Here is a 15,319-nt window from a genome sequence, read left to right as displayed (position 1 = left end):
TGTGAGTTTTTGAAAAGTGACTATTCATTGAGTTGTTAAAGGGTTAACCCGTCCTGTTCTGTTCTTCAGGATCTCCTGGATCATTGCCCCAACGACAACGGAAAAGAACCTCATCGCCACCCTCCTGATGGATGACCCTGGTGACCCTACCATCAGGTTCAGCAGTCTTCCTCCAGAAATGCTAGTATTTTGCTGTTGGGTGATAGTTGCATGTTTTTGAAAGGTGACAGTTTCATTCTGATTTAAACTTGCGCCTGTCCTGTTGTCCTTCAGGAATCCTCCTGGATCATCTTGTTTTTGTCTTGGATTTCGTCCTTCATCGCCTCCCATCAGCCGACAGAGGAAAAAGACAGAACTTAAAACATTTATCAAACAACTTGTTTCTTTTTTTTCTTCTTCTTCTTTCTACCAAAAACTGGATAATTCTAAAGTCTGGCACTTTGGCTTCATCATTGTTTTTTGGGGGGGTTTTTTATTGAACAATTTTGTTTAAAGACTTCATAATTTTGTTTATTTATTTTGGATATTTAAAATGTCTTCTAATTTCAGTGTTAAATGTTAGAATTGAATGTTTATTGATTTTTGAGAATGTGTTCTTGCATCATTTTAGCGTTACCATGATTGACATTGACTATGAAAAGGCTTAGACTGGTTTATTGTGATTTGACTGTATTTATGCTGCTGTTTGTCATTTTTTGTTTCTACTACATTATTTATTTAAACTGTTTTTGTTCTGTTATTTTTCTCTCTATAGATTCTACGCCTGGCCTGGCGTTCTGATTGGTTGTGGTTTCTTCTTGGAGGACGACATTGGCTGACATGATGCTGCCATCACCTAACCGTTCTCCCTCTCCTTTTCACTTCCTGGAACATGGAAAGTTCTCCTGATCAGTTGACCTGTTGTGTCTCTGATCCGTCTGCTCTTGGCTCCAGTCGCTCATGGCAGATGGCTGCTGGTACTGGGCCTGGTTCTGCTGGAGGTTTCTTCCTGGTAGAGGGGAGTTCTTCCTCTCCACTGTCGCTACATGCATGCTCTGGATGAGGGACTGCTGTCAAGTCAATGACTCAACATAAGTGATTTGCTGTCGCCCCCTGCTGGCCAGGAGTGAATGCTGCAAGTAACGACTCCAGATAATCTGCTGGGGTTTTGTTTAGTATAAACCTTTTAAGCTACTTTATTGATCAACTGAGCTTATTGTACTAGCAATTGGAGTTCATGTGATTGAACTAAAATTATCTCAAAGTCCAGTGAGATGACATTTGTTGTGAGTTGGCAATATATAAAATTTAACTTTCAAACTAACAAATGAGCCCCACAAATAAACAATATAAAAACCAAACAAAACCAACAACCAATACAAGAAAGTTCAAAACCCCAAAACTAGATGCCAAAATATTCAAAACTCCAAAACTAGATGCCAAAATATTCAAAACCCCAAAAGTAGATGCCAAAACCTTATAATGTTAACAAACAACAATGTTGTCGAGGCATTTTACAAAAGTCATTTGAATTTAGTCAGATTATTATTGATCCAAATTAACAATTCATTAGGTTCAGTTAATTATAAAGTAGTTTAAAAGGTTTATACTAAACAAAACCCCAGCAGATTATCTGGAGTCGTTACTTGCAGCATTCACTCCTGGCCAGCAGGGGGCGACAGCAAATCACTTATGTTGAGTCATTGACTTGACAGCAGTCCCTCATCCAGAGCATGCATGTAGCGACAGTGGAGAGGAAGAACTCCCCTCTACCAGGAAGAAACCTCCAGCAGAACCGGAACCGGGCCCAGTACCAGCAGCCATCTGCCATGAGCGACTGGAGCTGAGAGAAGACGGAGCAGAGACACCACAACAGGTCAACTGATCAGGAGAACTTTCCATGTTCCAGGAAGTGAAAAGGAGAGGGAGAACGGTTAGGTGATGGCAGCATCATGTCAGCCAATGTCGTCGTCCTCCAAGAAGAAACCACAACCAATCAGAACGCCAGGCCAGGCGTAGAATCTATAGAGAGAAAAATGGATGCTTTGTAAACAAAATAGTTCTTTTAAAATAGAGAAGTTTAGTTTATGCCAGAGACTTCGTAATTCCTTTTAATTTGTAGTTTTTTATTTAGGATATTTAAAATGTCTTCCAGTTAGTGTTAAATGTTAGAAATTAAAGTTTGAGAATGAAGAAGTCTTCTTTCCCTTTGGTCCTTCACTCAGAGTTGGATTTTTATGTATCATAACAAATGTTGATAAAAATAATTAATCTGAGTTCCTGTTTCTCCTTTTTATTTGTGAGTTTCATCAGGTGTCCCACAGCAGCTTGATGGAGTTTTACTCCGGTACCGTTAGTAATGAGCCAAATGGGTCGCCGGTGTGTAAATTGTTCCAACGATATGCTAAGTTATAGCTCCTAAGCTTCAGTCTCATCAGTCAAGGAATGTAATCCAATGATATTTAACATTGACACAACCCGCTGTAGCTTTTGGTTTGGAAACATGACTGTAGAAAATTTAGACAGGTAGCACCGACAGACATAGCCATCTATCCAGGCTAAGGCAGGAAAATCTGACGAGGCAGCACAAATAGTCAGAACACCGGGACAGACTCTTGGTTCTGGTTGATGTTCCAATTCTATTTTGGACTTGTTTTAAATGAGACAACTGGCACACACAAATATCAATGTAATGGGTGTAAATTGTCAAAGTGACAATTGGCCCAAAACAGGATGTGTTACCCAGAATGCATTGCGCAGTGGTTCACTTCCTCCTTTTGGCTCAGTCTCTGATCTGCTTGGTGTTCATATGCACCAGAGTTCACTTCAGACCTGGGTTTGTAGGACCAGAGTTCACACCTCCCCAACCGAACCGGACTTTCTAGGCAGATGGACCGAACTTGGCTCAAAGTGAGTTAAACTGGACCGGTGTGAATGGACTTGGATGTTTAGGACTCTGCCTCCTCTGAGCCTTTTCGGATGCATCATTCGGAGTGACATTCTCCGGGCTGAACTCGGTGCTGGTTTCCAGGGCAACATGGAGGCTGTGTTTTGGTTTCATCTCGGCCTCGGTTCAGCAGAAAGCCCTCGCCACCCGATAATTAAGCAGCTCTGAATGAAAGAAAGCCGCGTTTGTTCCACTCCAGCAGGAGCTTTGTGTCTTTTCACAGAGCTCGGTGTCAAACTTTGTTCCCAGCTGCTTCCACCCAGAGCCGTGATATTCAGACAGATGAACTATCTGCTCCTCTCTGATTTATTTTATGTGGATGACAAACCAGACGGGACCCCACTGACCCCTCGGCCGCCGTCGCTCCCCGGACTCATTAATGCGACGTTAGCATGTGGGAAGCTCACGTTGTCCACACATACGAGTGTGAACTGTCTGACGTCAGAGACGGTCGGCCCAAACACTGGAGGTGTTGCAGCTGACACCCAGGCAGCGGGCCAGAACCGGAGATGGACCGGGTTCTGAAAGCTTCCAGTTTTCACTCCAGCAGCTGATCAGATCTGTTCTTGTTCTGCAGTGTTAGTAATTATCTCCAGCAGGTCATCCTGTCCCACCTCACACGGCTCTGTTGTTTTTCTGATTTTTCATCTCAGCAGTGATCAACTTTGTTTTCCCCAGAAATTCAAACCCAGATGAAGTAATTGGGAAGTTTTAATGTTTTCTTCTGCCTTGCTGTCGTCTTCAGATGAAGATAAAGGAGGTTGGCGGCGCCTCAGGTACTTTCTGAACAGAAATGGATTGAACGAGGGAAGCCAGAACTTTCCATTAACGTTCCCTGGTTTCTAATAAAACTGGATATTGAACCTCTTCAGAGTTTTTGTCTCATCGGCGTCTTCAGAGCAGCTGCAGCCGTAAACACAACAACGAGCTCTGCTGGGGCCGAGGATGCTAAGTTTGCATCCCACAGGGCCGGTCTCGTCGTTTCTACCTGCAGGCAGACGAGGATTTAAATGAGTCATTAAAATGGAGACCAACATGGTGGAAACCCACTGATCAGCTGCAGTTAGCGTCAGCTCAGGCCCAAAACGCTTTTCTCCTGAGAAACGCTACAACTGCCTCAGCTGGCTGCTGGAAAAACAGAAATATTCAGAATGAATCGCCTCACTTTACCACGAAGTTACTGAAAACGGAGCATTCTGACTGAGATGATTGAACTTTGAGTTTAAACCAGTTTAGATTTATAGGTTTTTACTCAGAATGAAGATTCCTTTGGACTAAAGTCAGGAACTGGTGCTGCAAAAATAACTTGAATTAAAGCTGAAAAACTGAAACTCAACCATCCTGCTGATTATTGTTGTGCATTAGTCATGATTTTATTCTTAATTTTTCCACTGATTGACTTTCTTTATATAAATATTTATTAAAACCAGAAATTAATGCAGATTCAGGCACTAATAAAAAATAAAACTCTTGTGCCAGGAGATCTTATAGAAACTGAGGTTCCTTTGGTCCTCTGAATTTTTTCAAAAAAAGTCCTATTGGATGTTGTGACTTTTTTACACTTATGCTGTTCGGTATATTTGCATGATAAGTGACTGATTTACAATTATATGTTAAGCATAATTTACATGATTATTATTAATTGTATTGAACATGATTGTATATAATTACAAAGGTGAAGTGAAATATATTTAAGTGCAAGACATGATTTATTTGAATAGAGGAAGTCTTTTATTCTGAAGAATGCTTAAGGATCTGTTACTGTTTTGTCACTATCTTGCTTTGTTGACTTTTGATTGCTATTGGTTACGAACAGCTGTTGCCCGTTATCAGCTGACGCTGTTCTTTTTCTCTTCAATAAATACTGAACAGAAAGGTTCAGTAAAAGAAATACGAGCCTCCGTCTTGTTTGAGAAGAAGCTTTACTCCGTAACTCCGTTATTGAAAAGTTCAATTATTTCAGTAAATTGCCAAATGAAACGCTATGTAGTTAGACAATGTTGTATATGTTTTTGTTTCTCCTAATTGTGTAGATCTTTTGCTAACAGTCAATGAAAATATGGCATTATCATATTACACATGAAAAATAAAATTCTCATTGAACTACATGTTTAAAATCTGCTTAAAGGTTAATTTCAGAAGCTGACAAACGAGACACATTGTGACATATTCTAACTTATTGAATGTGACTAGAAAAAAAAACTTATTTTGAAAAGTTAGGTTTATTATTAACCAGGATAAACCAGTTAACATGTATATCTACTTAAAAATTGAAATAAAGTTGATCCACGTTTGTGAAGAGGCCAAATTCTGGTTCTGGTTTCTTTTCCTGGATGTTTCCGAGTCGGACTTGATCTGTCAAAATTATTTGTAAGAACTAATAAACCTCCAGCGGGTCGTTAACGATCAGTTCAACAAGTGGAAACGAACATTCAGGACTCTGCTCCTCAGATCTAATGAGCCGTTAAATATGGATGAAATGGAAATATGTTAATAATCCTAAATGACTGTGAACGTGTTGCAGTCTGATTTCTGCTCAGACGAGCCCGAAGGCATCGTTAGGATAAAGCGCCATAATCAACGCAGAAAAGAAAAGGTGAAAGGAGCGCAGAGTAAACGGACAGATGAGTAGAACCCGGCGATGATGGAGAGATCCCAGAGGAGAAGAAGGAGAGGGAGAGGAAGGGCGGCAGCGAAGGTGAGGATTTGAATAATCCATCTGCAGCTGTTTTTTTTTTTTTCTGTTTGCAGGAAGGAAGAGCCGTGATGCGTTCGCTGAATGATGGAGAGTCACGTCCCACAGCTGGGCTTCTTTGTGTCTTCCTCTCACAATCTGCACATCAGTGTTTGAGGAATCTGTTATTAATTTCCTTCTGAATAAAAGCTGCTGTCCATTCATCCAGTTTTTTCTCAGTTCCAGTGAGTTTACGGCTTAAAATTCATGTTTTATCTCTTTGGATGAATTTTGGCTCAAACGTCCTGCAACTGTTCCAGGAAATGATTCAGATTAATAAACCTGATCATTTGTGCAAAGTAATCAGATTAAACTCATTAATCTGTTTGATTCTTGTTAGTTCTTCTACTTTTAGTTGAGATTTTATTGCATAAATCTGGTTTAAAGTTGTTTTTTTGCAATTTTTTGTAAACATCTTAGTTTTGTAAATCTGCTTCTGAATGAAACTCGAGACGTTTGGAGTTTTAATCTGATTAAATCTGAGACTTGTCCCCATGACAACCAGCCTTCACTGCTGCTTAAGGACCAGGTAGTTTATAATAAATCTGAGATATGGATCACCTCCGGCGCTGTATTAGGCCCATTACATAACGGGAAAAAAAGCAAACTTCTGCTGAAAAACTCGGAAATTTTGAGATTAATCTCATAAATTTTCTAAAGAAAAAACAACAAAAAAAAGCGAACATTTCTGAGTTTGAAAAGTCAGATATTTGATTTTTGGAAAATTTCTGAAATTAACCTAAAAATTTCTTAATTTTGTTTCTCGCAAATTTTTCGAATTTTCAAACTAAAATTTCCAAGTATTTTCTAGAAAATTTCAGAGATTTTTTGAGAGAAATGTGCTTTTTTCTCCATCTACTGTGATCTTAATATGCCGTTGTCATGTCCAACATGTTGGTTGATTTTGTGTTGGAACTAGAGCACTACTCCAGTGGCTGCCTTCATCGTTGACCTTTGACTTCCTGGCCTCCATCTGAAGTCGCGCCACGTGTGACTGAAACCAAACTGTTCCACATCGGCTTCTGGACATGACGGGAAATAAACCAGGAGCTGTAGGAATGTTTTCTATCTGAGCTGGGAGAATAATACAGGAGTCAAAACTCATCTGTTCCTCAATTCTTCTCGTTTACGACAGAAACCAGCATAATTTTTCCATTACAGTCTGTCAGAGACTCAACCTGATGTCCATGCTCACTTTTTCGCTTTCGGGTCGTTTTGCTGCGTGGGAAAACAAAGCGATCAGTGAGAGCGGCTCATTTAGCGACACGCCGGCGTTATCTCGACCTTTTGGGGAAACAAAAAGCCGCCGCTGTGTTTGGAGAAGCTGTGGCGGCGGACCGGGCTTGTGTAATTAGCCGCCTCTCAGTCTGAGGAGAGGACAAACAGTTTGGGTCCAATCAGACCGCTGACTGTTCTCCACAGACGCATTAAAACCCAATTATTCCTGACATTTTTAAGCAAACTGAAGCCGAGCTTGTTGTTTCCTCTCAGCTGAGATCAGACAAACTCAACGTTACCATCCAACATGAAGCTGCTCAGCCGTCGACTCGTTCATCAGATGAAGCGATCCTGACTGAATGGTTTATTGATTAAAGAGCAGAGTGGCTTCGTGTCTTTCACTCCTAATGAAGCCCAGCTTTAAGAGAAGCGTTTGATTGGTTGATCGATGGAGAGTCTGCGCCTTCGGACTCACTCCAACCACTCCATTAAAACCAGCAGCTGCTTTATTTCATCTGAGGAGCGTTTTGGAAATCAATCTCTGCAGCCTGTCGGCTTCCTGCTCTCTCCTCCTCTGCAGCCGCTGATGGCAGAAACACAAGAAGTTCAGCAGCAACAAGAACCAACAGTTCAGATGAGACGATGTGGACTCGGTACCAGAGGAGAGGAGAAACGATAGGCAGCTAAACATGGTAGTCAGAACAGGGACTGGAGGTCAGAGGATCCTTCAGAAGAACCAGGCTGTAGAAATGGGCTGTTCAACCCAAATATCAATAACATCTAATCAATACTTTAGTTTCAGATTCCCTCTTGAAATTTGAATGAAACAAGTCAAAATTATTTTTTTGTGGCCTTAATCCTCTTCTGTAAATCTGCCAGTGGAACTAAAACTTTGTCAAGATGTTACTGACTTAAATCAATTGTTAGATTGATTGATATATTGTCTCCTGAGTTTTTATTCAGATGTTTGTTCCTCAGTCTGATCACCGTCTCTTCCTTCCTCTGGATGCTGATGATCCATCCAGCCGTAAACCAACTTCATGTGTCATTTCTCTGAACAGTTTCTCTGCACACAAGGTCAAGCTTTCTGTTTCCTCCAGGGATGTTCACAGCATCACCTCCACCCACCTCCACCTCCCCTGAGATAAACCCAGCTCCTCACAGTGAGCCCCGCCTCCATCAGGCTGAACTCCATCTGAGGCGTTTGATGAGAAAAACACAAAGTCTAATAAAATTCAGCTTTATTTATCTGATCTGATCTCTGCTCCTGATCGGTTTGACTTTTTCACCACCAGGATCCTGCAGGTGTAAATCAGTGGCTGCTGATTGGCTAGAAAAAAAACTGGCCTCCTGGATCTGAAATGTCAAATAAATCCTGTTTTCTTGTTTTTGGAGCTCCAACACAAGAACACAGGATTTATTTGACATTGTTTGACTCCCCCTAGTGGTCTGGAGCACTTTCGTTTTACAGAATGAGTTTGTTTTTGCTATTAGCAGCATTTTATTTGTGGTTGCAGCCTTTTGTTGTTTACATTTATTTTGATTGAAGCCGTTTGCTTCTGCGTTCTGATATTGCAGCATTTTTGTGTTTGCATCACATTTCTGTTGTATTTGGGGTTTTTCTTGTGTCTGCTGCTTGTTTCGTGTTTGCTGCATGTTTTCGGCTGCCGGAGTGCAGAGAGACGAACTCAGAAAGTTCTGCTTCCTCCATCATACTGAGAGTTTAGGTGGAGAAGAAACCGCCAGGAAGCAGCGACTACAACTTCCTGTTTGATCAGTTTAGGCGTTAAAAGCGGTTCCCAGCTTAGTGCAGCTTGTTGGAGCAGCTCTGCTGCGTTAGCTCTGATTCCTTCTGCTTTTTCTGGTTGAGCTTTGAATGTTTGGATAATTATTCACCTCTGGTTCCGGAAGGAGTTTTGCTCTTTTCTTTATTATTGCAACTTTTGGACATTTATTACAATTGGTAACCATGGTAACAATGCATAATTTCACAACATCTTAAAAGCTGAAAAATACCTGAATTATGCTTTAACTTCTGCTTTTACAATCTTGTGTTTTTAATGTCTATCATTTTTAACCACTTTTCCCCTAAAGTTTTCCTTTTCTATTTTTCTTGCTTGGCTCTCAGCTGCTGTCGTCCAATCAGATTTGTTGTTGGATGCAGTAAAAATGTTTCTGATGGCAACATAAGAACATAATTTTATGTTTTTATTGAATATTTTAAGTTTTTCCTGATAAAATCCCACATTTTTAGAGTTTACTGACAGCAAATTCTTACCTTTAGAGTTGATATTTTTATGACTGTATTTGGATAAATATTTCTGCGTTCCTTAACATCATTAATGATTTTAATCTGAACGTGAATCTCTCCATCTCTTCCTCTGATTTCTCCTATAACTAATGTGACCAAATCATCTCATTCACAGAAATATTTCTACGTTCTCCATCTTTGCTACCCATCCCTCCTGTGGCCTCTGATTTCTGTCTGCTGTTCATTTGACGTATTCATCCCACTGAGGTTTCCTTCTCTTTTCCTGCAGAAGCAACTGAAGCTAATCTGTTTTAATATTTCTCTGCAGCTTCATCTGCTCTAATCCCAATAAAGCGCAGCCTGGGAGCTCCTGTGTGTGTTCATCCTTATCTCTGCTGCCTCTGTGTAAATCACACACACTCCTCTGCGCCCTTGGAAAGCAAAAGGCTGCTCTCTGGATCCATTATCGGGACGTTTTCCAATCCGTCCGGCACCAGCGCTGGGAGATCCGACTGAGTTCTTATTAACGGCGCGGGTCGTTCCCGGCCAGCCTCCACTAAAAATGATTGGTGGCAGAATCAGTTTGCTTGTTAGGGACCTTCACCGGCCAGAACCGCGAGCTGCAGCCATTCCAGCTCAGAGGAAAATACAGCAGCTCATCTGAAGTCTGGATGTCGACCTGCTTCAGGTTCTCTGGTCAAAGCAGCAACACAGAATCAGATTTCACGTGTTTCCTTTCACAGAGCAACATGGCTGCCATTCAGTGAAACTGGAAACTGTGGTAGATACAGGGGGAAAAAGAGTTAATTTCTGCCAGAAAACAAATTTACTAGAGAAAAGAACTGGGAAATTTCTGAACTCCAGAAGTTGAAAATTTGCACAAAAAAAAAATAAATAAAAAGATGAAATTTTTCTACCAAAGACCAGAAATTGAGATTTTTCTTGCAGATATATACTTTAAGACTCAGACATTTCCTTGTTTTTTTCTAGATTATTTCTGAGATTAAACTAAAAATTTCTGAGTGTTTTAGTAAAAATGTAATCCGCCCTAACGCTGTTCTAGAACGGTGTGGTGAGAAACCAAATAAAACACAGATTTAAGACGGAAAGAAAACTTTTCCTTTCTAAATCAGAATATATTTATTCTCATACAGAACATTTAGCTTTCAAGAGCTAAATGTTCTCCACTGTTTCCATCCATCAGGACAGAAACGTTTAATGAAATGGATTGTGCAGAAAAATGGATAGTAAAGAAAATGCACAAAAACAGAAACTCAAGGAAACAAATGAAAAAAATCATCAAAATTAATCCATATAACAAATCATCAGTTAATGCTAACGCTAACAAGCTTAAACCATGGAGATGGCCAGTCTGCTGCAGGTTTTACACTGGAAGCTTCTAGAGAAACCATTAATAACTGGAGTTAAGTCACTACAATCAATCAAAATCCTTAGAATAATTAGCAGTTATTAGGTCTATTAATACAGCTATGATGTAATTAAATTGTTTAGTTGGATCTTTATGCATTTTTTGGAGCACCTGTTTCTCTGCTGTCAGTATGCGTCCCATGCACTGCAGACCAAGGCAGTGCATTAGTATCAGCCTTCACATCAATGGCAAAATATATACATTTTCATTTTTCTGCCAAGTTCACCAACTGCATAATTCTTGTTAAGTGCTATAAATTAAAAGGCTATAATTTCAGAAGAGCAGAAAAAATCTTATGTTTTTTGAACAATAACATTTGTTGTTAAGCTGTTGCTAAGAGATGAGTGTGTTTTCTGGTAACCAAGCGGCACGAAGTGAACATTAACATTAGCATTAACATTAACACTGCACAATAAAGAACAACACAAACTCAGCATCATTGTTCTGTTAGCTGGTTGTCTTCATTTTGAAAACACTCATCTAAAGAAATGGGTCACCCCATGACAAAACCATATTGTTTTAAAAAGCAATTCTACTGCCAGTGCCAAACCCCAGGTCAGGTCAAAGGTCACGATTCAACAGTAAGAAAAGACAGAATATGGCCTCCATGGTCAGAACTGCTGCTGACCCAAAACAACACCCTAACCCATCTTAGATAATAAATACAAAGTTTGCAATGTATATATACCTAAGAGTGATAGTTCAAAATGACTAGATATAAACAAATAAATAACAAGCAATCACATGCAAAATATTACTCAATAAATAACCTATAAATGAGCGCATAAAAATGTACTCAGTTAGACTTGTGTAAAGCCTGAAGGTTTAAAGACCCGCCTGAGATTTATTAAAAAACATCCTGATGATCCTCAAGACTTCTGGGAAATATTCTGTCTGAAACTAAAACTATAACCTGAAATGTTTCATAACCCTGGAGATGGAGCTATAATAAAACCAAAAGTGATACGTTTGCTAAAATCTAAACTATAAAAGTAAAAGCTGAACCTCTGCTGAATTTCTGTCGGTCTCATCAGATGAGAATATCATGAGGGCTGGCTGTACCTTTCCTTTATGAACAGGGATAAAAACTGAGCTTAGCATCTGATTTGTCAGCTAAATGTCTCTATGTACCCGCCCCCCATATATCCAATCTATTTACTTCCTGAAAAACTGCTGATTTCCTCCTGAATCTCTGACAGTAAAGGATGCTTGTTTGAAAGCTAATTACTGTGAGTGGCTGTCTGAGCCGCTCTCTGCGTCTCGGACAGCCAAACATAATCAGATTGAATGTTTTTATTATTCCGCAGCTCTGAGGATGAGATTCACATCCGCTGCTCTCATCTGTATGGGCAGAATCACTCAGAAATGTTCCAGATCCTCCGTCCAGAACATATGAACACGTCTGTTTATCAGGTAGCATGATGACAACCAGTGTCCGCTCTGCTGGACTCGGACTCATTCCAGGAACTCCACACTTTAAAAAGAGGCTGTGAAGCTAAACTGATGATAACAGGTAGAGGCTGGCAGGGTCAGAGAGAGAAATTAAATGTTCACTGATGCAGCAGAAATACTTTTGTGGTTCTATTCACCAAAAATGCAGCAAATTGGAATTACAAATGTACATTTTGCATAAATTAAACACCAATTTTGTCAAAAAACACATTTTAAATTAAAAGTCTTGGTGAGGTGGTTTTTCAGCTGTGTATTTCTCCACTACACATTTTTCACAGCACATGTCACATGATCAACAACAGGATGTTACTACTGGAGGAAACCACAAAGAAGACGACAGGAAATGGTGGAGGACTCGGTATTTATTGACTGGCAGTGATAAAGTGTTGGTGTATGTAAATTTGTGGTTCCAGCTGCAGGGTATGAGCCAAACAAAGTTGTCCCAATGAGCCTCCTCAGCCCTCATGCTGAATTCATATTTTAATGAGGATTAAAGGATTGATGATTATTTAATCACTCTGTTTCTTTATAGACCTGAAGAAATAAACAGTTTCTAATTTTTATGGTCGTTTTATTTTAATGTGGAGACAATGGATGTTCTCCAGCCAGTCAAAACTCTAATGACTGAATGAAACATTTTCTCATCAAATCCTCAACATCTCCTCTGACTGTATAACTTCGTCTTCAGGTCTAAATTATTACACAAACATTTACTATGTATCTTTTAATATTTACTCACAGCTGTCTTTGAATCTTCACATTCAGTTTACCTTTTATATTAATTAGAAAATGGATTAAATGTAATGACAAAGTTAACAGTTGATTTAATGTAGTTTGGAAGGTTTTCTCCCTCTGAGCTGGAGAAGTTTTAATGTTTTCATTTGAACTTTTCTACACTCACATTTAAAACCTTTGTTTCAAATCTAAACAGTGTTGATGTTCAACAACAGCAGGACATTTCTACCAAGTTCAGAATATTAAGACTAAAAACAGAGTATAAATCAGAAGAAGAGACTCTCTGTGGTTAAAGTCCATGCCAACGGGATGAGAAGGTGAGATGGAGCCAAACTACCAGCAAACATTTTATTTTTTTATCCTATCCAGACGTTTCTTCAGCATTTAAAAATGAGAATTTTAAACACTTGGGCAATTTGTTGACCAGCGTCCTCATGAACATTTCGCTGCCTTATTCCTGGCCGCGCTGCTGGATCTAATGAAAAGATATGAAGCACTCCCATATCTCCAGTTTACTGTTCAGTCTATTTCCAGTTCAGACGGTAAATCCCAGGCATCGCCGTTTCACAAATGGCTGTGAATGTATGAGCTGCTGCAGCTAAATCAAAGTTAAATTACACTTCATGCACCTTAGAAAAAGGTTTTCTCCTCTTTGATGCTCTGTGAGTTCACAGTAATAACTCTCAGTTAGGAAAGGAAGCAAAAATAAAAGATGGAGGAACAGCTGTGGGGCAAAGAGTCCTGAAAAATGAGCACAATCTTAACTAGATACAACGAATAGAAGCACAAAATATGCGTGCTGCAGTGCTCAGTATTTTATATGAATGTTTCACTTTGAAGTTTCTTTTTGTTTCCTTCCAGTTTGAATTTAATTTTACACACATTAAAATTGATAAAAAAATGTTTCAAAGTATTGGATTAAATGCTATTTAAATTTTCATCATGTTATTAAATGTTGAGCTCCCTTTAAAGCAGACGAGTTTCTTACAGTTCTAATTAATCCAGGAGTTCCTCAGGGCTTTGCACTCAGACCTCTAGTCTTCACCTCATACAGTGACGGTTTCCCATTTCATTTATAAACCAACAATTCACCAAAGCTGCAATGAGATCCCACCTTAAAGTCTTACAGGCACCAAACCAGGATATAGCAATAACTTATTATTGTTCCAATAATCAGTTTCAATGGATTTCTGTTAAATCCCTAGAAAACAATCTTCACTCCTTTTCCTTTCCATCCCGTTGTAGAACCTCAGCGCTCCATTCCTCAGGATCTGCAACCCAAACTCTGGAAAGTTTTCTCTGTCCTCCTGAGAAATGTATCATCCCTGAATAAATGTAACGACAACCTACAGCAGCTAAAGAGCTCATCCTAGTTCAGTTATAAACTCCCTATTTAGTATTTTACAGTTTGCAGGTAGTGAAGAAAGTTCATGTTTTTTATGCTGCTCAGTCTCAGTGCAAAGTTTTTCCTCCTGCAGTCCAGAAATAATAAAAGGTGAACACTTTTTATTTTTTCTGGTGATTGATCATCTCAGAAACTGAAGAAACTTTTGTCCTCACAGAGATTACTTTTATCAGGGGAAAGAGAGTGAACTAAATCTGATAGGTCTGCAGAGTTATTACTGTAAGGAGAAAAATAAATAGAAACAGTTTTTACTGCAGAGGGGGAGAGTAATGAGAAGGTACAACAGATTCATGTTCCATTTATTTGTTTAACTTTACACCCAACATTGTTTTTGATATTTTTTCTCATTCATTTAACCTTCCACCTCCATTCAACTAAAACTAGAGAAGGAATAAAAGACAGAAAATAAATGATTATTTAGAAGGAAAATTCAGAACATAAAGATGTTAGGAAATCTCTTCCACTTGGTTTGAATCATTTTTATTCGTCTTTGTTGACTCTTAAACGGTTTTCTGCCACCAGAATCTTACCTGGTTCATCACGTTTCATCCTGAAACGTCTCCTGATGAGCTGCTGTCAGCTACATCCAACGCTAACGCATTAATCATCTGAGAGAAGACGATATGTTCTTGGTTGTGGATGTGAGGCTCCTCAGCTCCACCTGAAGGAGTTCAGAGTGAATCTGATCCTCTGTTGAGGTGGTGAATACTTTAACTGTTCTCTCTACAAATCAATGAACAATGCTGCTCACGCTCCATGAACCTAATCTGATGCGCTGCTGCAACAGTTTTTACTTCACTACATTTCAAAACAGCATCACAAATCAGAGCATTAGATATTCCAGAGCCATTCTAAACGCATTTACAAATGGAACAGGTCCTGAACTGATCGATTTGGCTTTTATTCTGCTCGGTTTACACTTTCTATCTTTTAATGAATCAAGTTAGCAGTAATTAATCATTTTGCCTGGTTGCTTGTTGGAAGCCGGCCTCTGAAGCTGCTTAGGTTTCCTTTGTGATAAGGAAACTATTTCAGGAGCTGCTCTTAAAAACTGATTTATGATGCAAAGTTACATCAGCACAGAGCAGGGGGCAAACTCAGCCGGCAGACAGACGTCACTGCTGCGTTTCACATTTTGTGTTTGAAGAACGAGATCATTATGAAGGAGA

Source organism: Poecilia formosa, unplaced genomic scaffold (genome assembly GCF_000485575.1).
Source record: "Poecilia formosa unplaced genomic scaffold, Poecilia_formosa-5.1.2 Scaffold216, whole genome shotgun sequence".
In the NCBI taxonomy this organism is placed as follows: domain Eukaryota; kingdom Metazoa; phylum Chordata; class Actinopteri; order Cyprinodontiformes; family Poeciliidae; genus Poecilia; species Poecilia formosa.
The sequence above is the reverse complement of the archived record's forward strand: the minus strand, read 5'-3'. Positions refer to the sequence as shown.